At 41.1% G+C, this 24,619-nt stretch overlaps 1 long non-coding RNA gene across 2 annotated transcripts in view; it reads right to left on the bottom strand.

The window, feature by feature from the left end:
- Positions 1–20,328, bottom strand: part of LOC120302662 — a 53,398-nt gene extending 33,070 nt beyond the window's left edge. For both annotated transcript variants that reach the window (XR_005555186.1, XR_005555185.1), the window contains exons 1-3: positions 19,403–20,328; positions 18,076–18,164; positions 12,580–12,681 (exon numbers count right to left, since the gene is read on the bottom strand). This is a non-coding gene — a long non-coding RNA (uncharacterized LOC120302662). The remainder of the gene's footprint in view (positions 1–12,579; positions 12,682–18,075; positions 18,165–19,402) is intronic.
- Positions 20,329–24,619: the final 4,291 nt, after the last annotated feature.

The raw sequence follows: 24,619 nt of genomic DNA, 5'->3' as shown, positions 1-24,619 counted from the left end.
ATTTTGTTATCTTCTCCAGTTCTTTCTCCAGCATGATAGATGTAGCCTCCACTGATTGGGTAATCAAAGCCCTCCTGCTCAGATTTAGACTAAGACCAAACTTTAGCCATGCCTCCCTTGGGTGCTCCTTTCCCAGTTTTGTCTTAGTCTATGCTCAGAGAGGACACAGTTTTGTTAGCTCCTCAGCAATCGTTAGTTTAAATAGCTTCCTGTAGTGTACTCTTTACATAATTTTTGTTTTTTTAGTAAAGGATAGTGAATTAGCAACCTTGGAGAGTTGCTTTCCAGAGGGCCTAATTGGCCTCGTGGATCGTCAGAGCTTTGCCACTGAGGCATTTTTCAGCTCAGAGTATCTGTTCAGCACACCGAGGGAGGCTTCCCTTGTGTCTGATAACAATGTTTATTGCCAGCGTTTCTGGAGAATTCAGCCGATTACCAGAGCTTCTCTCTTGCCTCGTAGCCACGAGGCTCTATCCAGGATCGCACAGAGACTCCCCCAGGCTGTAGAATCGCAAGTAGTTTGTGGTGCCTTGTAGCTGTAAGGGGGGAAGTGTGTGTAAGGTTCCCTCCGTCTTTTTGCCTGCCTGAACGGGGACTTCAAAGACGAGGCTGGAGAAGCTGTCTTACAGCTCTGACTAAGAGGAGAGGCCATTTTTAGGCACAAAGAAGACCTGTGGCAGCCATTTTGAATTTGGTGCTGGGCTTGGTCTCCATTTTAAGGTTGCTGTTTGCCTCCAATTCAGGCCTAGCATTAGTGACTCACTGCGTTGGGTCCTCTTGGGGGTTTAGCTGTTGTTTTTTCGACGCATTGCTTCTCAGAGATTTATTACAAAAGTAAAATAAAATAAAATAAAATAAAAAAAATAATAACAATAATAACACCTATTATCTTAAATTGTGGGGTTCCTGACCTGTTCTGTTTAGCTCCCGGCGCTGTGCCGGCAGGGCCCAGCAGACAGTTTTAGACAGCTGTTCTGGCTGTTTGCCATTGTGGTTGTCTTAGGGCGTGGGAAGCTTCCCTCCCGGACAACTTGATCTGCGTAGTTACCCCCACCCCAGGGCGTCTCCTACCTGGAAAGCCTGGGCACAATGGCAGATGGTGAGTCTCCTCAGGCTTTGCAGGGTTCTGATATTCCCCCCATTCAAGCAAAACGCAGATCCTCTGATTCAAATACAGGGGGGAAGGAAAAAAGCTAAAACCAAGCATTTATCAACCAAAGAACCCTCCAAGACTGCTGAGCGAGAGGCCTCGAGGAGACACAGGCACTGGAGCAAGAGTTCTCCAAAGCACAAAGGCTCAGGTCCAGAGAAGCTGAATTGGTTCCCCCTGCTTCTCTGGCCAGCTCACCTTATGAGCCCTCACTGGTGCCGTCTTATCAAGCCCCCAGGGCAGGGTCTCCTCAAGGGGGAACTGAACAGGTCAGTCTATCTGCCCCTAGACAACATATCCCTATAAGCCCTCTGCCAGGGCCTTCCATTTCTCCTGCTAACATTAGTACGCATACTCCTGAGACCACCGCTGCTGGTGTGCCTTCAGCTGAGCGATCCTTATGGGCTCAACAGTTTCAGAGCTTTATGCACCAGGCCTTCAATCAATTCATGTCTTCTTCCTTAGCAGCTGGTCCCTCACAGGTTTCACCTTCTCCACCCTTGCCCGCAGACCGCACTGGACGTCCCCAGTCAGCGGGTTCAGGTATTTCTGAGACTTCATCTCAGTTTGGAGAGACTGAATCTGTTGACCTGGTGACAACTGAAGGACCTATGTCTGAGGATGAGGAGGTAAATCAGGATCCAACCCCAACATCGGGGCTTTTTGATCCAAACTTATTCAAATCTCTTTTGTTAAAAGCCTGCACAACAGCCAACCTGGTCTCGGAGCAGGAACCCAAGCCATCTACCTCGGCTGCACAAGAGTCAAACCCTTTGTTTGTTAGAAAGGTGGTAGAGGAAAAACAAGTTCCTTGTCCAGCTGTTTTCCACGAGACGGTGGAAAAAGAGTGGACCTCACTGGCCACCCTACCCTCTCCTAGCAGCACAGAAAAGAGATTGTATAATGTATCTTCTGCATTCTCTTCCCTTCTAGAGGTTCCCACAGTGGACGCTCCATTAACATCTTTGTTCTCCACATCCACTGTTCCTGGAGACATGGCCGAACATCTCAAGGCGGAAGATAAACGTTTTGAGTTTTCTCTCCGCAGGGCTCACCAGGCCTCTGCCTGGGTCATCAGGGCGTCTTCGTCCTCGTCCTTTTTCGTGAGAACTTCTATCATGTGGCTCCGGGAACTACAGGCATTAATTCCTCCAGACCAGGTACGCGCACAACATACTCTAGGTAAACTAGTAACAGCGGCGGAATACATGTCAGATGCTTCCCTCAACTCCGCCAAATTTTCGGCCAGATCTATTGCAGCCACAGTTGCGTCCCGCAGATTCATGTGGCTCAAACAGTGGAGGGCTGACCTAAAGTCAAGATGGCGTCTTGCTACAGACACCTACAGTGGCAAGAATTTATTTGGCCAAATCCTAGAGCCGTACCTGGTTGAAGGGAAGGATAAGAGAAAAACCATAGCTCATCCGTCCAAGAAGACGGATAGGAGACCTCAACAAGAATTTCGCAGGCAGTCCTTCAGGGCCAGAAGTTCTTGGGAATGGAGGCAGCCCTTTCGATCAGGGCAGTCCTGGGATTGACCCAGAGGTTCCCGATCCTTCTCCCCCAGACAGGATCGCCAACAGGACCGCCAGAATTCAGGAGCCAGGGGTCAGTTCCAGACCAAGCGACCCTTCAGGGGGGCGGGAGGCCGTCCATTCCGAAGGTCTAAGTGATGCCAGATTGGACCCTCCCATAGGCGGATGCTTAACCCTGTTCAGCGACACTTGGGAGGTCACCACAAACGATACCTGGGTGAGAGAGACCATAAGATTCGGTCTAGCCCTAGAACTAAAGTCCATACCACCAGACCATTTCCTTCAGTGCCCCGCCTCAAGACACGCACACAAGGCCGAACTAGTAGACACAGCAATATCACACTTATTAGAAATAAGAGCCATAGAATCAGTTCCTCCGGAACAAAAAGGAAAAGGGTTCTACTCCATTCTCTTCGTGGTTCCCAAGCCCTCAGGGGGATGGAGAGCGATATTAGATCTAAAGGAACTCAACCGCTTCCTAATCTACAGGAAGTTCAAAATGCAGTCCCTCAGGTCCATTCTAGCAAGTGTCAGGAAGGGAGATTACTTCTCCTCCATAGATCTGACAGAAGCCTACCTTCATGTTCCTATCAGACCACATCACCGCAGATTCCTCCGCTTCTGCCATGCAAACAGACATTATCAGTACAGGGCACTTCCCTTCGGTCTATCCTCGGCACCACGGGTATTCACAAAGATACGGGCAGTATTAGCGGCACATCTCAGATTAATACCGGTAAGAGTACAATGTTACCTGGACGATATAATCATTCAGTCCAGTTCATTCCATAAATTTCAAGAAGAGCCACACCACCCCTACCACTCGGATCTTGCATCTAGGGGCGGTGATAGATTCAGACCAATGCGAGGTCTACCTCTCCCAGGAACGCAGGGATGGGATCAGATCCTTAATTCGCAGGATCCAGAGAGAGAAGGTAGTTCCCCTTGTCCAGTTGTCACAGCTGTTGGGGAAGATGATTTCTTGCCTAGGAATAGTGCCGTGGGCCAGTCTTCATTCCAGACATCTACAATGGTTCCTGCTTCCCTTCCAGAAGCGGAACATGAGTGCCTCCACACGGAAGGTGAGAGTTCCGTCCCACGCTCTACAGTCACTCAGATGGTGGGGGTCACCAGCCATACACAAGGGGACATTCTTCAAGGAGCCTTACAGACTTATCCTGACCACGGACGCCAGTCTGTTCGATTGGGGAGCACACATGCAGACACATATGGCTCAGGGTCAATGGTCCAAGCACGACCTCACGCACAATATAAATTGGCTAGAACTCAGGGCAATACACCTGGCTCTTTGCCAGTTCTCCAGCATAGTGAAGGGGAATCATGTCCTGGTAATGACGGACAATGTCGCAGCCAAGGCTCATATCAACAGACAGGGAGGGACCAAATCTTGGTCCCTCATGCAGGAGGCCCTAGCATTGGGTCTGTGGGCAGAATCCCATCTGAAATCCATCAGAGCAGAACACATTTCCGGGGAGGAGAATCGTCAGGCAGATTCTCTAAGCAGGGAGACGATAGACCACTCGGAGTGGCGATTGGAACCGAACCTCTTCAGGGAAATATCGGAGAGGTTCGGGCAGCCTCAGGTAGACCTGTTTGCTTCGCCAGCAAATGCTCAGCTTCCCAGGTATTTCATGCGGTTTCCGTCATGGGGGGCGGAGGGAACGGACGCGCTACACAGCAGATGGTCCAAGGGACTTCTGTATGCCTTCCCTCCACTTCCCCTGATTCCAGCTGTCATCAGGAAACTCCTATTAGAGGGGGCAGAATTAATCTTGCTGGTCCCACATTGGCCAAGGCGTCCTTGGTTTGCAGATCTCGTGGACCTATCGATCTCCCCACCTTGGAAGATTCCAGCAGATCGCATTTCCCTCAGTCAGGGTCAGCTCCAACATCCGGACCCGCACTGGCTTCAACTAGCCGCTTGGCACTTGAAAGGGAGAGCTTAATTAGACAGTCCTATTCGACTGGAGTGATTGCTATAATTCAAGCCTCCAGATGTCCCTCCACTAACAGGATCTACGATGCCACGTGGAAAAGTTTCTGTGCATGGTGTAACACCAGGAGGGTCAACCCACTGGCTACCACCATTCCGATATTATTGGACTACCTTTTAGATGGACTAAACAGGGGACTGTCTCACAATACCATCCGTAGGCAGATCGCAGCATTATCCACGGTCCTCATTTGCGAGGATCAGGTACAGCTATCTCATCATCCAGCTCTTACGGCCTTCCTTAAGGGAGCCGTTAATACAGGTCCCCCTGTAGTACACAGATATCCCACATGGGACCTGCCAAAGGTTCTGCAGGTTCTTACCAGTTCACCATTTGAACCCATCAGATCTTGTTCACTACACTTCCTTTCATTGAAAGTAGCCTTTTTGATAGCCATCACCTCAGCATGAGGCATCTCGGAACTTGCTGCATTCTCGATCAGGGAGGATCTTTGTGTTTTTCTGGATGACAGAGTGATCCTAAAATTGGACCCTTCTTTCATTCCGAAAGTCAATACTAGCTTCCACAGGTATCAAGATCTGATTCTTCCGGACTTTTGTCCGCGACCTTCTCACTGTCTTGAAAGATTGTGGCATACATTAGACGTACGCAGGGCTTTGCATCACTATGTGAAGCGAACTGCTGCATTTCGTAGATCGGAGGCCTTGTTTGTGTCTTTCCAACCTTCTTCCATGGGTCTGAAAGTATCATCCTCGACCATTGGTAGATGGATTAGGGCCTGCATCTCTCACGCTTACAGGACTCAGTCTCTTCCTGTTCCTCCTCGCATCACTGCTCATTCTACACGTAGCGCTGCTACATCTGCGGCCTGGTCCACTCAGGCCTCGATTGAGGAAATCGATTGCAGGGCAGCCACCTGGGCTTCCCCCTTTTCATTTATAAGGCATTACAGGCTTGATAAATTCGCTGCCTCAGACGCATCCTTCGGCAAAAGGGTTCTGCAGCAGGTAGTCTCTACGCATGAGCCACAAGCCTAGACTTCCCTCCCGACAGGGACACGGGTGGCTTTGGTATGTCCCAATCGGTGGAGGCTACATCTATCATGCTGGAGAAGGGGCGTTGTCTTACCTGAACGCCTTTTCTCAGCATGAAGATGTAGCATCCACACCCACCCTTAACACTTAGTCTAGGCAGATTTTTTTCAGGAGGAGCTACTGTGTCGGACCTAATGAATGCTTCGCCTCAACAAAACTGGGAAAGGAGCACCCAAGGGAGGCGTGGCTAAAGTTTGGTCTTAGTCTAAATCTGAGCAGGAGGGCTTTGATTACCCAATCGGTGGATGCTACATCTTCATGCTGAGAAAAGGCGTTCAGGTAAGACAACGCCCCTTTTCTTCTATTCTGCTATCTCCAGGCACTGCCACGTCCACTATCCAGACTTTTTTGTCTTTCTTATCGACAATTGTTAAGTCTGGGGTGTTATGTTGCAGGTGCTTGTCTGTTTGAATTCTGAAGTCCCAGAGCAGTTTAATTTTATCATTTTCTATGACTTTCTCTATTTTATGATCCCACCAGTTTTTGCTTACAGGCAAATGATATTTTTTGCAGATCTTCCAATGCACCATTGTTGCTACTTTGTCATGCCGCTGCTTGTAATCTGTGCAATCTTCTTGCAACAGCTTACCAAGTGGTCCACTGTTTCTTCAGCTTCTTTGCATAGGCGGCACTTACTGTCTGTTGCTGTCTTCTCAATTTTGACTTTGTATGCATTTGTCCTTAAGGCTTGGTCTTGTGCAGCCAGAATTAGTCCCTCGGTCTCTTTCTTCAATTTTCCTGCTCTTAGCCATTGCCAGGTTCTTATTATTATCTGCTTTCCCAGCTATTTTTTTCATGTATTGGCCATGTAGTGCTTTGTCTTCCCATGCCTCTATTCTGTTCTTCATTTGGTCTTTCTTGTAGGCCAGTTTGGTCTCTCCAGTAGTCAGTAAGCCTTCCTGATATACTAATTTCAGTGCATCTTCATCATTGTTCTTCAGATATTCTTCCAAAGCCATTTTTTCTTCTTCAACCATCTGATGTACTTGTAGCATTCCACGCCCACCTATTTGCCTTGGTAGATAAAGTCTATCAATGTCACTGCGTGGATGAAGGGCATGATTCATTGTCATTATTTTTCTGGTCTGCCTATCCATTGCTTTTAGTTCTGCTTGAGTCCAGTCCACTATTCCAGCTGTGTACCTAATGACTGGGATTGCCCAGGTGTTGATTGCCTTTATGGTATTTCCTCCATTGAGTTTGGATTTTAAGATCTTCTTCACTCTCTTGATGTATTCACCTCTAATCTTTTTCTTGACTTCAGTGTGCTTGATGTTGTCAGCTTGAAGGATACCCAAGTATTTGTAGTACTCTTCCTCATCCAGACTCTTAATGTTATTTTCGTGGGGCATCTTGATTCCTTCAGTTTTCATTATTTTTCCTTGTTTGATAGTAAGTGTGGCACATTTGTCCAAGCCAAACTCCATTACAATATCTTGGCTATATATACGGACAGTGTTGAGCAGCGATTCTATTTCAGATGATGTTTTTCCATACAGCTTCAGATCATCCATATAAAGGAGGTGGGATAGTCTGGCAGATGTTTTTGATGTTTGATAGCCATGTCCTGAGTTATTCAGTATTGTTGACAGAGGAAACAGTGCAATAACAAATAGTAATGGTGATAATGAATCTCCTTGAAATATTCCTCTCTTGATATTAACCTCTCCCAGCCTCTCACCATTGATCTGCAACTGTGTCTTCCATTGTGCCATCGATCTTTGCACAAATTTTCTGATGTTTCTACTGACTCCTGTTATTTCTAGGCACTTTATTATCCAATCATGTGGCAGAGAGTCAAATGCCTTTTTGTAGTCAATCCATGCCACATTCAGGTTGGTCTTCCTTCTCTTGCAGTTTTCCAAGATCATTTTGTCTATTAGGAGTTGATCTTTTGTTCCTCTGCTATTGGGGCGGTTTCCTTTCTGCTCAGGTGGAAAGAGATTGTTTTCAACTAGATGCTGTTGTACTGCATCAGCTACCACACCAGTTAGTAATTTGAAAGTTGTTGGTAAGCAGGTAATTGGCCTGTAGTTACCTGGTGTTGCCCCTTTTGCTGGATTTTTCATTATTAGGTAGGTTTTCCCAGTTGTTAGCCACTTTTCAATTTCTCCTCCTTGTAGTATATTGTTGAACTGCTTGGCAATGAGTGGGTGTATAACAGTTAGATGTTTCAACCAAAACCCATGCAGTTCATCTTCACCTGGTGCTGACCAATTTTTGATTTTCTTTGCTCTTTTTTCTACCATTTTTGTTGTTATTACTAGTTCTTTCATTTCAACTTCTGTTTTATTTGCATCCACCTCTTTTAACCAAGCCGCATCCTTGTTGTATTTCTTTGGGTTATCCCATATCTGCTTCCAGAACTGCACTGTTTCTTCCTTGTCAGGTACTGACTGATTCCTTGCAGTTTCTCCATTGATGGATTGGTAGAAACGTTTCTGATTGGATTGAAATTGGAGGTTCTGCCTATAGTTTGCAATTCGAGCTTCATATCTACTGATTTTCCTGGCTATAGCTGTTATTTGTTGCTTTATTATTTCCAGTGCTTCCTTGATCTTCCTTGTTTCTAAGTGGTATTTCTTGATTAGGTATTTTTTGGTCTTCTTGTTCTTCAGCTTCTTTTCTTTCATCTGTTCTAGCTTGCTTGCATGTGATCTTAACTTGCTGATCTTATTTTCTAGTCTAACCTTCCATTTTTCTGGTGCACTGTTTGTTTGTTTTTCTTTTTTGTTGATTTTGCATCCCAGGTATTCTGTTATAACTGCAGCTGTGCTGTACATTAGTTGGTTTGTTTCTTGCAGTGAATTGGTGCTTATACTTGATATTGCAGTATTTGCATCTTTTAATGCTTGTGCTAGCTGTTTCTTTGGAACAAGCTTCAATGCAGGTAGCCTTATTCTGTTGTTTTTGTGCTGTTCTAGATGCTCAGTTATTCTTTGTTTCAATTCTTTTATTTCTTTAGTTAGAGGGTTTTGTTCTTCCTGAGGAAGAGGTGCCTGGTTTCCAAATGAGAACAGTTGTATATCTCTGCTGGATTCCTTCACTGCCAACTCCCCCTGGTTTGCCTCTACATTCTGAATTACTTCTGGTAAGGCTTTGATTTCTTTGCCCTGGATAAACCTTTGCAGTTCGTCCAATTCTGTTTCTGTGAATACTTTATTTCGTGTTATAAATCGGCGTTGATCTGCTAGTCTCTGTTATTTCTGATTCTGGATGTTGTTCTTTCCACAACTGGTGCATTTATTTTAGATATCCTCTTCTTGTTGGACTTGATCTGTAGTAACAGATCATTATTTCTTTGTTTTCAATCACTGTGTATCTGCGACGGGTAAACACCTTTTCTTCCAGTAGTTCTGCAGCTGCTGGCCCTGGTTGCTCAGCCAACAGTCCTGAGTCCTGTAACCCATTTTTCACCAGATATCCAGGAACTCCGATATCTAGCGCGGACCTTGTTAACCCGGGCGACGTCCGAGCCGGTATGGCATTCTGAAATTTACGTCTCACCATATTTTTTATGGGAGAGACACTCTTTGTCTGACTCCTCTGATGAGACCTGTCCAGTATGGTTGAACCTCTGGCATAGCTCTCATCTTCCTCAGAGTACACAAGCCCCACAACCACGTCAAGGTAGTGCCTCACTGGGGGTTATTATTATTATTATTATTATTAGACTGAAAGGCTCCGGCAATTGCGAAAAGCTTTAGCTTTAAATTAAGCCTGCTTACCTTCAAAGAAAACTTTCTAAAAGCCAGAGACAGACTCAGTTAAAGGGGGCAAAACTAATTTCATTTGTTTAAAGGGATTAAACCTTTCCTGTTGTTTTTTTCCCCTTCCCCAACCCAAACCACGTTCTTTTATAACCTCTCCTCTCTTCCCCCCCTTTTCTTCAGTTCACCTCCAACTATGAGCTGCTTCTGGAAGCGCCAATCAGTTGGAGCCAATCAGCTGAAACCCTGCAGGCTGCTGGGGCTTCTGCTGAGTCCAAACAGTTCTGCAGCTGCAGCTGGCTCTCCCTCAGGCTTGGGTTGCTTGGGCTCATTCCCCTCCCCTGCTACACTTGGCTAGCAGTTGCATACCACCTGCCATGTGGCAAAGCACCACAAGCGGTACGTGTACCACCAGTTGAAAAGCCCTGTTCTAGGGAACCAGAGAATGCACGTCATGGGCAAGCTTGCACAATATGTTTAATAGTTTGCATATCAGCATCACAATTGCAACAAAAGAAATCTTCTCATATGCACTGATACAGGATAGAGGCACTTCTTCTAGTATTGTACCTAATACAATTCAATTTTGTTGAGACAGAGCAAGGCAGGTCAAAACCAGGTAGTTTGGTAGAGGGTACCTTGGACCATTCCTCTCTCTCCAGGCATTCTCAGGGTTAGATTGGGTAGATGTTAAACAAATAGCTATTTTCCATGCTGGTCAATGGGGGTTTCAGTCTTGTGATGGCTGTGCATTGTCCTGGTGAATAGGGAGAACCTTGTTGTTCAGCATCCTTGACCAAAGCCGAGCCAGAGCTTGTTGTCTTCTAAAGTGGGGCTAAGCACTGCTAACCAGCGCACAGGAATGGAATACAATGTGCCAGAGATTATACCCATTGTCTGGCAGAGTTGGACATCGACCATTTGGATATAGGTGCTGTTAAGTGTGTTCCAACCACACACTTCTGTTAAGACAGAAATGCAGTGCTGTAATTAATATCAACTAATTAGTGGGCTTACCAGGCTAGGTGAAGATTTGTGAGGAAATGAGTTACCTATCCCTGAGTATCAGCAAAATTTGGCTGCCACTATGTAGATTGTGTAGGTTTGAAAAAATACACTATACATTATGAATCTACTAAGACTGAATTGAAATTACAACCTTCAGCAAGTTCACTTGATATGCCTTGGTAATTGCTTTTCATACTTGAAAACATTTTCTGCTCTCAGCTTGACTTCTGGGATGGAATCTTCTAAACCAGGGATGTTCAACTTACTCTGAATGTTTTAGGGAGAGAAACTCCAAGAAGTATTGATTGAAACCAGGATCTAATTCATTTTATACTTAAATAAAATTTAGCATAGATATTATTCACTCTCTTGATCTTCATCGACGATTTGGAGGAGGGGATAGATGGGGAACTCATCAAATCTGCGGATGACACCAAGCTGGCAGGAATAGCCAACACTCCAGAAGACAGGCTTAAGATACAGGAGGATCTGGACAGACTTGAACACTGGGCACTATCTAACAAAATGAAATTCAATGGTGAAAAAAGTAAGGTTCTACATTTAGGCAAGAAAAACCAAATGCACAGGTATAGTATAGAGGGTACCTTGCTCAATAGTAGTAACTGTGAGGGGGATCTCGAAGTCCTAGTGGACAATCATTTAAATATAAGCCAGCAGTGTGCTGCAGCTGCCAAAAAAACCAACACAGTGCTAGGCTGCATTAACAGAGGTATAGAATCAAGATCACGTGAAGTATCAATACCATTTTACAATGCCTTGGTAAGGCCACCTTGGAATACTGCATCCAATTTTGGTCACCACAATGTAAAAAAGATGCTGAGACGCTAGAAAGAGTACAGAGAAGAGCAACAAAGATGATTAGGGGACTAGAGGCTAAAACATACAAGGAAAGGCTGCTGGAATTGGGTATGTCTAGTTTAATAAAGAGAAGGATGAGGGGGGACATGATAGCAGTGTTCCAGTATCTCAGGGGCTGCCACAAAGAGGGAGTCAAGCTATTATCTAAAGCGCCTGAAGGCAGGACAAGAAGCAACGGATGGAAACTAATCAAGGAGAGAAGCAACCTAGGAGAAACTTCCTGACAGTTAGAACAATTAACCAGTGGAACAACCTTCCTCCAGAAGCAGTGAATGCTCCAACACTGGAAGTTTTTAAAAAGAGATTGGACAGTCATTTGTCCAAAATGGTGTAGGGTTTCCTGCCTGAGCAGGGGGTTGGACTCGATGACCTCCAAGGTCCCTTCCAACTTTATTATTATATTATATTGTATTGTATTGTGTTGTATTGCATTGTATTAATTATATTATTATATTATATTATTATATTACATTATATTAAAATATACTGAATTATTTTCACTGTTTCAATTTAGTACAGGTAGTCCTTGATTTTATGACCACAACTGAGTTCAAAATTTCTGTTGCTAAGTGAGACATTTGTTAAGTGAGTTTCACAACCTTTCCTGCCACAGTTGTTAAGTGAATCACTGGAGTTGTTAAGTTAGTAATGCAGTTGTTAAGTGAATCTGCTTCCCCATTTATTTTGTTTGTCAGAAGGTCACAAAAGATGATCACATTATCCTGGGACGCTGAAAACTGTATAAATATGAGTCAGTTGTCAAACATCTGAATTTTGATCATGGGAGTATGGGGAGGCTACAAAGGTTGTAAGTGTGAAAAACGGACATAGGTCACTTTTTTCAGTGCTGTAACTTTGAACGATCACTAAACAAACCATTGTAAGTTGAGGACTGGCTGTAATACTTTTGGAAGTCTCTAGACATAATAGTCAGCGTTTTTGAAGTAGGGGAGGTTAATGTCACCCCAATGCACTTCCAAATTATGTACCTCTGATTCAATATTTGATTTATAGATATGAATAAACATAAACATGTTTATTATGAATATGCAAAAATTCAAAAGAAGTGCTTTATAACATGTAAGAGTGCAAATAAAGTTCTTCACACTGTTAAAGCAACAAGAGCCAAAACATGCAAAGGCAACTAGAAGCAGTTTCTGAAACAACTATATAAGCCTGCATAAGACAACAGTTGCTTTAATGGTTCAAAAAAGATGCTTCACTCACCTACTTTTCCATTGAAATGTATTTCTTTCGGATCCTTTCCACAGTTCTGATGGTACTCTATATCCAGAGTTTTCTCAAACTGTTCCATCAGTCCCTGAAACACTATATACAATATTTTAAAGCATGTTTAAAATTAAGTTGCAAAGACTTGTAGTCTCTGTGTATGTTCTAAAATATTTATCATTAATATTGATCCGTAACTAAACATTCTTCTCTTTTCCTGTTTAAGATGGTACTTCTACGTAAAACCAGGGTTTTTTTCCCCCCAAAAGTAGGGCTTTGTCATCAATTCTATAGGATCAAAACTCTGGGAACAAAAAGCAAATAATAATTTAATCACTACTCCATCTTGAGCTCTTCTCTTTTAAAATAAGAAAACATACTATGAGATCACATATTACAGAGTAAATTTTGGAATGGGGTGAAAACTCCAGGTAGATGTTCCTTAAAAATATAGATAATTGTTTATCAGTTAAAATTACTGCAAGAATTCATCATCTGTGTAGTATTTTTTATATCTATATATTTTTATTATTTTATAAAATCACAAATGCTTAATATTTTATCAGCAGCATATCTGGGTTCTAACATTTAACTTATTAATACATGTTAAATTCCTTTCTCTCTACCTCGTTTTTCTAGCCATTGATAAAAAGTGTCCCATGTTCTATAATAAACTGAATTTTCTTTCTCTTTCATTTTCGGTGTCAATCTGCCATTTATGCACAATTTAGAATTTTTTTAATTAACTCTTCCTCAGTTGGTAAATCTTCATTTTTCCAATGTTGAGCAATACAATTCTCACTGCAGTTAATAGATGCAAAATTAGATATATATACACTTTCTCATAATTTCCTACAATTATGCCAAACAGAAATAGTTCTGGCTTAAAATCTATATGTTTTCTAGTCATTTTCTCTAATCATGTGTATATTCATAACCAGAATCTTTGGCTTAACAACTATTTTGATTATCTCAAACCTGTTTCTATACCAATTTTGAAACCCAAAATCAGCAGCAAAGTGGGACATAAATGCACATACGTTAACTGATATCCAGTCTTCCCTTATGGCTTGATCCAAAGCCATTCAAATGAAATTGACTTAATTGAAAATCATTTAGATTTAAACTTTGGAAGTTTTCTAGAAAGGAATTGCCAAATCTAATCTTAAAGGAGACACCTGTAGGAGATGACCAGGCTGAGCCCGAAGGCAGGGTCAAATACATCTTTATTCTGGAGTCCCTACACCCCCAGAAGAGACTAAGTCCAATGCCCCCCTTTGAAGCCCATTAACTCTTATCTAATGCAATTTGCCTTGGCAGTTGGTTGATCAGATTCTTGTATATAGATTGCATGGAATTAACTTTCAGTGCTTTTAAATTCTATTCTGGCTCCTGATTTCATGCGCCTGACAACACCTAGATTTCCTTTAAGCTGGGACACCTGTGTGATGATCTTCAATTTCTATCATTTTTGAACAATTAACCATGATGTCAGGAGACAATCCTATTGGAAACTAAAAATGGAACTGCCTTTGGATGCTAGAGATACACTAGGTTTAATATTTGCATTCCAAGTATTGGAGTTTCCTTTGGGCAGCAAACTGCCTTACTTGGTTCTGATGATTAGCATTTAATATGCATTATTTGATAATGTACACAGAAATGCAAAGGAAACAATGCCTGTAGTAAAAAGAATTAACTTAAAATATTTGAATATATCATGAAAAGTATATTTTCTAAAACTGAGCTCTTTAGATTCATCAATGTTTTAAATAAAGACTCTTAGGAGAAAGAAGAGCAATGGGATTATGAATTTCATATGAACCTGAATCAACTCATAGCAAACAGCTATTACTAAATACCAAGAATTTGGTTAAATACTGTTACTTCAAAGCAAATTGAAAAACTCCCTTTTGTAGATAATTTTTTTAAAAAACATGCTCAAAGGAGAAAAACATTGTTGCAAAAGCTTTAACTTTATTAATAAATTAAGAGTAACATTAGGAAAAAATGCAAGACTTTACCATGAATAACATGAAAGCAGAGTTAACTATGGGAAATATTCCAGGTCAATTTGTTGTCTGCAAGAAACTGGATCTTTTAACAAGGAAATCAAGCTGTCATAGGAGTGAGTCATTTAGCTCTGATTAGTACATGAAATATGGCATAAGCCTTCCCTTAAATCATTTATATTTTACTTTTTTATGATGCTGTTGTGAATTACCTCTTTCTGCATCTGTAATTAGAGGACGTAACAGATGGCCTAGGCTTAGTTCAGGGGGATAAATCTATTCAAATAATCTATAAAGAAGCTCCTGTGGACAAATAGTTCTCTCTTCATTGCATGTTTTAAGGTTTAAGCTCAAGTTTTTGGGAAAGGATCATTCTACAACAGCCTGGTGAAGTGTTTTTGGAGTTCAAAGAGTCTTAGCAGATTGTTTTTTAAAAAAGTGGCGTTCTTTCCAGAATTAATAAAACATCTTGAAGAAAACTGTCCTCTTATTGGAAATGTGCTGTTAATCGTGTTTGTTTTCATCTTTTGTGGAATTGCAATTTACTTATTCATTTTAGGAGCAATTAAGCATCTAACAAACTTTCTAATGTGAAAAAAATGAAGCAAGATTAGGCCCGGTTAATACTTGGATGAGAAATCTAAAAAAATCCTAGGGCTATGGATTATACTGGCAAGGAATTAATAAAATTAATAAAATCCCAGAACAAAGCTATGGTAAACCACTTCTTGCTATTGCCAAGATAACTTAATGAACATATTCATGAAGTCAGGAAGAGCTGAACTTGGCAAAAGGCAGATATTTATCTTTTTAATATATACAATATATTGGACCAAATAAAGGATTCTGAAACTTTTTCCACTGGGCATTTTGAGGGCACTAGAGACCATTTTCCCACTGACTACTTTTGAGATTTTTTTGGAATTTTAGGGGTTTTTCTTTTGAAATAATAAAAGGCATGGTTCTCTGGACACTCAATTCTGTCTGTATGATAAAACTCCTGACATACACAATTCTACTTCTATCAGCTTTATTGGATAGTGAAATGATCAGACTTGGTTTGGTGAGTAGCAATTCTATGCCACTGCCAATGGACAAAACTGAGCACAAAACACTGAGCAATGAAATGGTTATAGCCAGTTGACAACAAACCTCAGCTAATGTTCTGTCCTTCTGGGCTAGTTTATTTCTGACATCTATTCCCTACCATGTTTCTGTTCAGTTTCTGATTATTACTACTTCTCTCCTGACACAACTAACTGGAAATGTCCATCCAACCTTCCAGTGAAACTGCTATTATATGATTAAATCAGGAAATATTGTTGTCCATCACTTACTTTTAAACATTCATCCATATGCAGTGCTGCTGCTGCTGTAGCTCAATAGTAAAAATCCTAAAAATTCAGCTGTTTTTGTCCCACAAGATATATTCTTATCATAAAATAAACTATTGTCTTTTCCAGACAATAGATCCATTACATAATATTTATTGTTACCAAAAATTATTTTTGTCTTATAAGTAACATGTTTTCCAGACAATAGATCCATTATATATTTATTGTTACCAAAATTATTTTTGTCTTATAAGTAACATGTTTTCCAGACAATAGATCCATTATATAATATTTATTGTTACCAAAAATTATTTTTGTCTTATAAGTAACATGTTTTTCAGACAATAGATCCATTATATAGTGTAATATTTATTCTGTTTTGTTACCCAAAAAATCACCTTTGGCCTATAAGTAACATGTGCTTTTCAGGTTCCATATGAACCTCCAGTAAAGTTCAGAATTCATAGTTAGAGAGGTTGCATACACAATATAGTCCTTATCTACTCTAGCAATTTTTAAGAGGCACAAGATAGATCATATGGCTTAGGTCATACCTTCATTTTTCAATTGCAAAGTTCTCCAGACAGCCTTGCTCTACTAAGCCAGTGATTCTGAATCTGAGAAAATCTGATATTTGAGTAGATCTATCAGCTGATTCATTGAAACCTCTCCATGTTCACAGCCTGTCAACCAGCCAGAACTCATTTGATACTTCAGCCTCCATCTTCCTATCTTTATTGCCAATCAGATGATTTCTGAAACCAACTAAGTTCTGAATTGGTTTGATGATGCTACAAGTAAGCAAGTAACAACATGAGTACTGACATACAGAAAATTGACACAAGCAGATCTCAAGTACCATTATAGACTGAATCCATATATGCTAATAAGCTAAGTCGAACAGTGTTCTTGTACAAATAACCCAAACAGAACAAATAGAAAAACATGATATTTTAAAATATGATTCCATTTACTCACCTCCAACCCCTCAGTTCTCAAATGACTTCTAATGCACAATATCCTTTATGAACAGTTTTGTGATAAAAGTGATTGTTATTATGACCTTAATTATGTAAAATAATTTGGATTTTAAATATTTAATTTCAATTTTTTGGTACAAAATTTAATTTTAAAAGGTTTTTTTTTTTAAATGAAGAGGGTGGAAAAGAATGAATGTAACTATAGTCATTATTTTACCCGTTCCATACTCTTAAAAATGAAATGAGGCATTTGTTTAATTGTGGTCCACTATTGAAGGAAGTTTGAGAAGCAGTACATTACATCTCATTTTCCGCTGACATCTTTTTTTATTAGTAAGATACTAAAGTACAGTACTTGAGTATTGACCTGTGTTTACAGTAAAATAATTGCTATTTATAGGTCCCTTTAGTTTGTTTATATTTTTAAGCAGTTATACTGATCTAAAAGATTATGACAAATAAGCAATATCACTATCACAGTTAACACTCCAATTTTTGAAAGATATATTAAAATGACAATATCTATACAGTTCTTTGACTTAACATTTAATAATTCATACACATTTCCTATTATTTCATTTGTTGCTAAATCAGTGTCTTTCTGCAGTAACTGTTGGAAACAATATCAATTCACTTTTCTGCTGTATTATATACTATAAAAATCAGTGCACTATCTATAAATAACAGCATGTTCCCTCTGAGTCCTGAAGCTAATGTATTTAATCATTAATCAAATTTAGTACTGAGCCTTTTCCGGCTGCATAGTTTCCATGAACTTTGACTCAATAATAGACACCAATTAATGACTTTTACAATTTGATCTCCAGAATGCTCTCAGCGTCCCCTGAACTTAGCACCTATTCTCAGCGCTCAAGTAATTTATATCAAGTACTAACTGACGTAGCTACACTAAATTTCCTTTTTTTCAGAGATAGGTTAAAACATTAAATGCAGAAATGTCTGGATAGAAGCTATGTTCATAATTCACTTCTCATACAATGTACTTCTATAAGATAGATGCTTTTATTTTTAAAATATATTAGCACTGATGCTTTTATTTTTAAAATATATTAGCACTGATTTCCAATATATTTAATAATATTGAGTAATGCGACATATAGCTGAAAAAAAACCTTATATGCAAATGGGATGTTACAATGCATTTACCTGCTGCAGAATCCTGTTTGAAATGATGAATCTGCCATGTGATCAGCCCACAAAATCACCAAATTCCTCATTTGGGACAAAGCCTAATTCTGAATATTTTTAAGAAAGAAAGATTTAAGATGTCAACTCTGGTGATCTAGTTTATTTCAAAATACATAGTGTTCAGGAATAAATAATACTGGATGATTAAGTCAAAATATTTGTGGGTAATAGAAACATATAGGCTGTGGCTCAATATTCAAAGAAATGCTTTGTGTGCCAAATGATTCAGATTGAACCCTGGTCTCTTGAAACTAAGATTTTTAGGACCAAATTATCTAAAGCAGTGGTTCTCAACCTGTGGGTCGGGACCCCATTTGGGGTCGAACGACCATTTCACGGGGGTCGCCAAACAACGCAGTCCACCATTTTTCCCCCTTTTCCTTAGCTGTGCTACTCCCTTTTATTCTATTGGCTTTTGAAAGCCAATAGAATAGACTCTCTTGAATAGAGTCTAATTCTATTGGCTTTCAAAAGCCAATAGGAATTGTCCAGGCTGTCTCTGCCCTGCTGAGCCCGCCAAAAATCCCATTCTGCAAATGGTGCTGCAAGTTGTTTGCAGCGAAGGCGAGCTGTCTGGAAGTTTCCACCCCTCCCTGCTGAGCAACTACTAAAAATGTAAGTAAAAGAGGGCCAGAGGTGGGAGACTGGCGGGCGCAGGGAGGGTTGCTGGTGCACGTGGGGCCCGGCGGGTGCCTTACCTCCCTTGGGCTGGGCCAGCTGGTGGCTCAGCTGGTGGTCGGCCTTGCCAGCTACGCCTTGGCCAGCACAGGGGGTGGCACCACGCATGCGCAGCACTCCCAGGCAGGGAAAGTCCTCAACTTACGACCGGTTGGGGGTCGCGGCATTAAAAAGGTTGAGAACCACTGATCTAAAGCATCAGATTCTTATCACCCGCAGACTCTCAAATGAGTATTTCTCCTTCAAATGAACATACCCATTCCTCAAATGAGTGTTTCTACAGGTTATTTTAACAAAGGAAGAAATATTTACTCATTTTCCCTTGTAAGAATTTGCAATTCTCTCCCAAATGCTATTTCAAATCAGGAAGCCGGGAGAATCCCTAATCATTATTTTCCTCCCCCTGCACAATAAGATTAGTAGTGTGATAAATTCCTGAGGGGGCCAGATTGCATTAGAGAAAATAAATCCGTTTTGCTTTCAGAGGGCAACCTCGAAAATCCAATGCAATCCCCACGGAAAATACCAGTATGCGCTCTTTTCCACTAAGAAAAAAACGGATAAAAACACATTTCGCAGCTCTCCAAAGCGAAGATAAACTAATAACCTATCTATCTAGAGTAGAACATCAGGATTAACGGTGGAAGAAAGAGGGGGTTTGATTTCTTCTCGGAGACTCGTGAACGTCTGAAAAGAACGTCCACCCAACATGTGGCGGTGGATGAGGGCTGGCGTAAACTGCAGGCGGAGCCCCAAGGCATTCAAACTGGAAGTGGACGGCGGGAGAGAAGCAGAGTCGTTTGGCTTGTTGAATATCTTCTTGCCAATCGCTGAAAACGCAGGAAGCCTCGGCGACCGAGCGGTTGTTCGGCCTCCTGACCCCTGGATCCGCTCATATCTCTGTGCCGCTTGGGAGCAAGAGATCAAGGAAGTTGAAACGAGAAAGAGCAGGCAGGGCGGAGCCTGGGAGCGAGGGGGAGGGTCTCTTCTGCTTCAGCTGCTTGGCTATTTCAGACACCTCAGCATCTGCGTGGGGAGCGAGCCTCTCCGCGCGAGGCTCCGCAGGCTTTCAGCTTCACCTTGACTCCTGCCCGCCGGCGCTGAGGAATCTAGAATGGCTCCCACAGACGCCCAGTAGCTGCTCGGAATTGACTGTGTTCGCCCACGTCGAGCCAAATGAGGCGGAACGAAGGGACAAGGAAAACGAGTTTAGCAGCCGTAGCGCCTTGCCTAGTCTGGGACCGAGCTTTCAGCGTTCTTGCCTGGTTCTCCGGCCAGCTTTTGCGACGACTGCAGTAAACGTAACGAAGGCTGACTCTTTGAGAAGAACTGCAAGGTGGCTGGGCGCGCGCCTGTCGGAGCTCGATCTCTTCGCTCCGAAAACGCTGGCAAATTGACCCTGTGGCAGGTGCGCTGCAGCGTGATAAGCACAGTAAAAATTCTTGGCCTCTAGGTGGAAGCACAACCTTAACCAGAGTCAAAGTTGATTGGCAATAGTTAATATGTCTTAAAATCCCAAGCTAATAGACTACTTTTTTCCCACCCCAGCAATTTAAAATTTTGTGGACTTCATTTCCCAGGATTCCCTAGTCAATCTAGAAATTCAACTCCTACTGAAGTCCACGCATCTTTAAATTAAGTTGCTACGGTAGAGAAAGACCATGGACAGGTAGACTTTGATTTATAACCATAGCTGGAACCAAAGTTTCCATCACTAAATAAGGGGTCATTAAGTCACCCAATTTTACAATCTTTTTTGCCATGACTATTAAACGAATCCAGCTACTCCCGTGACTTTGCTTGTTAGAAGCCAGCTGGAAAAATCACAAATGGCAATCAAATGACCCAGAGACACTGCAGTCATTGTAAATATATACCAATAGGAGCCCTGGTGGCATAGTGATTAAAATGTAGTATTTCAGGCTAATTCTGCCCACTGCCAGGAATTTGTTCGATCCTGACTGGCTCAAAATTGACTCAGTCTTCCATCATTCTCAGATCAGAATTGTTGGGATTGATATGCTGATGATGTAATCCACCCAGAGAGTGCTGTAAAGCATTACAAGGCAGGAAATTAGTCTACAGGTTGTTGCTACCTAAGTGCTATTGCTATGCCAAGTACCTGAATCACAATCATATGACCATGGGAACCATGTATCTGTTGGAAGTGCAGGGAGCATCCGAAGACTACCTATAGCCTACCTTGGGCAGTTAAAAAAGGAACATATCCAACATAAAGAATTAAAATCATATGGCTCTATGTTTCAGTCAATATCTGAGGGCAAAGCTGAATTCAATCAATGAACACAGAGAATATCATAAATCTAATGTCTGGAATTGCTATAGATAGATAGTTGCTTTCTATTGTGTTCATACAGTAAAATCCTATCAACATTAACAAGATGCGACTGTCTTGAATTTCAGACTAGGTTCACTCCAATCATAGCTAGACATGCCAAGATTGGCCCCAGGAGCTTTGCATGCCATGTTATTAAATTATGGCCAAGCACTTTGTGGGGCCAGTACACCAATGCTGGTTTATACCTTTATAAAGCTGCTTCATACATTTAGAATTAGTTCTTGTTTAGCTGCCACAGTTGGGACCTGCAAAGTTGAGGGCTGTTTATGCCCTTTTGTTCAGCCTCCTCCTCCTCCAAAGTTTAAGGATAGGAGTGAAAATGGCAGAAGCTTGTGTTACTTGCATCTTCTTTCAATTAGCCAGGGATATTCTCACATGCAAACTTGATGGGCATTTGGCTTTGCAAAATGTACTGTTTGCTAACATTCATGTTTGCAGATTTTTAATGGAACCTTAACAAACATCTTGGGAAGTACTGCCATGTGTGCTGCAATATTGTGCCCTTCAAATAGGAATCTAATTGTCACTTCAGATTTATGTATGACTTTGGCACTTCTGTATTGGGACTTCACATACACCAGGCTGGATTCCCAAGACACATTCAACCACATCAGATAAAAGCCAAGCAATTACATTCACCCAACACAGTAAGCTTGTCTATCTTTTATACTAGCTAATTTTTATTTGATTTAAAATGTTACACAAATTTGGATCATGTGGTTGATTTATAATTCATTTCATTATGCAAGCATAGCAAATGGATTGTTTTTGTGCAGGCAGTGTTTTTTAATCTGTCAGGTATGTTAGATTGAAACATAGCATCTGAGCCATGCTGATAGGTGTCCTTAGATATGGGGGAGGCTTTTTAAAATTTGATTTTCTAGTTTTAAAAAATGCAGAAAGAGCCTGCATTAAAATGGAGCTACAGCAGTTTGTGAAGGTGATTTAACTTTTCTTTGCCTGGATTTATGAATTCATAATTTGGTTGATGCATAAAGGTGGACAATCAATGTAAGTTATTTTTCTAGTACATTAATATTTGAAGGAAAAAACTAATATTTCTAGTTTTGTATTGATAACAGATCTCTCTACATGGCCTGATAACATCCAGGTAGATTACTATACCCTGCTGTTTATAATATAGGCTTTGAAATAGATCAGTATTTCTCAACCTTGGCCACTTTAAAATGGGTGGACTTCAGCTCCCAGAATTCCCCAGCCAGCAAGGTAACTGGCAAATTCTGAGATTTGAAGTCCACACATCTTACAGTTGTCAAGGTTGGAAAAAATTAGTACGGTACTCCTCTTCTTATGGCCACAGTTGGGACCAGGATTGCTATTGCTAAACAAGTCAGTTGCTAAATGAGTCATGCCTGATTTTACAACCTTTTTGCCACAGTTGTTAAGTGAATCACAGGTTAAGTGAATCATGCAATCTTTAAGTGACTCTAGCTTCCCTAATTAACTTTGCTTGTCAAAACCTGCTGGAAAAGATGCAAGTGGAGGTCACATGACCACAAGACACTGCAACAGTTGTAAATACATACTGATTGCCAACCAACCAAATTTTGATCATGTGACATTGGGGATGGTGTGACAGTCATTAGTGCAAGGACTGGCTGTGTGTCAATTTTTCAGTGCCGTTGTAACTAAATGAATGGTTGTAAATTGAGGAACATGGTGGATCTAGGCCTGTCCTCTCCTGTATGGTTATACCCCCGATCTATTAGTGGGGGAAAGTGGCAAGAAGTTGACAAGCAACAGGGAGAAAGCAGAACTATTTAATTCGTTTTTTGCATCTGTCTATACACAAAAGGAAAAAACAGACCAACCTATCAAAAATAGTGCCATAAAAAACAGAATAGAAACACAAGTTAAGATAGGCAAGAAAATGGTAAGTGAGCACCTGTCCAGCCTAGGCCAGTTCAAATCACCAGGACCGGATGGATTACACCCAAAGATTCTGAAGGAACTGGGAGATATGATCTCAGAACCATTGAACTATATTTTTCAAAGATCCTGGAGCACTTGGGAACTACCAGAGGACTGGAAAAGAGCTGATGTAGTTCCCATCTTCAAAAAAGGAAAACTAATGGATCCAGGAAATTACAGATCCAGGAAATTACAGATATCAGCCTGACCTCAATACCTGGGAAGATTTTAGAAAAGATAATCAAACAACGAATCAACAAACACCTAGAGGCAAAAAAAATCACTACTAAAAGTGATGGATTTGTCAAAAACAAATCATGCCAGACAAATCTTATTGTATTCTTTGACCAAGTGACAAAATTAGTGGATCAGAAGAATGCTGTGGATATAATTTACTTGGACTTCAGTAAGGCATTTGATAAAGTAGATCACAACCTATTACTTGATAAGATAAAAAAATGTGAGTTAGACAGCATCACCACTAGATGGATTTGTAGCTGGCTGACGGTCCATACTCAGTGTGTGGTCCTCAATGGAACCGCATCTATATGGAGGGAAGTGTGTAGAGGGTTGCCCCAGGGCTCTGTTCTGGGCCCAGTGCTCTTCAACATCTTCATCAACAATTTGGAGGGGATAGATGGGGAACTCATCAAATTTGCAGACCAAGCAACACACCGGAAGTCAGCATGCCCCGACACTTGTTATGGATGGTTCGACTGAGTTTTTGTAATGTTTCACAGCAGACGTCTAAATGGATGGTTGGACCACGCTCCATGAACTTCACTAGCAGTACTCCTTTGGCATCTTCACATTTGGCGGGATTTTCTATGGCACCACTTCCTGTCTGGTGTTGACTCACGATAATGTTCGCCCGGACACCGCTAGAGGCAACCAAGAAATTTTGAAGCAATTCCGTTGGGATGTTTTTGATCACCTCCTTCATAACCCAGATTTGGCGCCAAGCAACTACTACTAAGGAATTTTAAACCTTGTAAGACATTATGACAAGTGCCACAATTTGAAAGGCGATTATGTTAAAAAGTAATGGAATGTTGTAGTTTTCTAATGTGTATGATAAAAGTTCTGTATCTGCAAGTGTCTGTCATTGATAATCAAATGGAGGTTTATTTCGGAATTGCCCTCATATATTTCACTGCTCTGAATAATTCTTTTTTATCATTCTCCCAATACTGGAACTGAAGAGGCTTGGAGAGAATAGCCATGGAACAATATTTTGTTAATTTATAGTTACTAAAAAGCATGCCCATCTTTGTTTTTAAGTGAGAAACACATGTATCCACTGCTGGTGGTGGTGGTATTTTTATTTGTAGTTCATTCTTTGACATGAGGGCACCAATTCAGCATGTAATCCAATTAAAGTTGCCATGGCACTGTGCTTATTCACCAGGACAAATCCAATTGATTTCTATTGCACTTTCTTCTGAATAATAATAATAATAATAATAATAATAATAATAGTAATAATAAATACAACAAGGATGCGGCTTGGTTAAAAGAGGTGGATGCAAATAA

The sequence above is a fragment of the Crotalus tigris genome, unplaced genomic scaffold (assembly GCF_016545835.1).
Source record: "Crotalus tigris isolate CLP2741 ecotype Arizona unplaced genomic scaffold, ASM1654583v1 scf7180000024437.13266115, whole genome shotgun sequence".
Classification (NCBI taxonomy): domain Eukaryota; kingdom Metazoa; phylum Chordata; class Lepidosauria; order Squamata; family Viperidae; genus Crotalus; species Crotalus tigris.
Note: the sequence above shows the minus strand (reverse complement) of the source record. Positions and strands in the feature narration are given on the sequence as shown.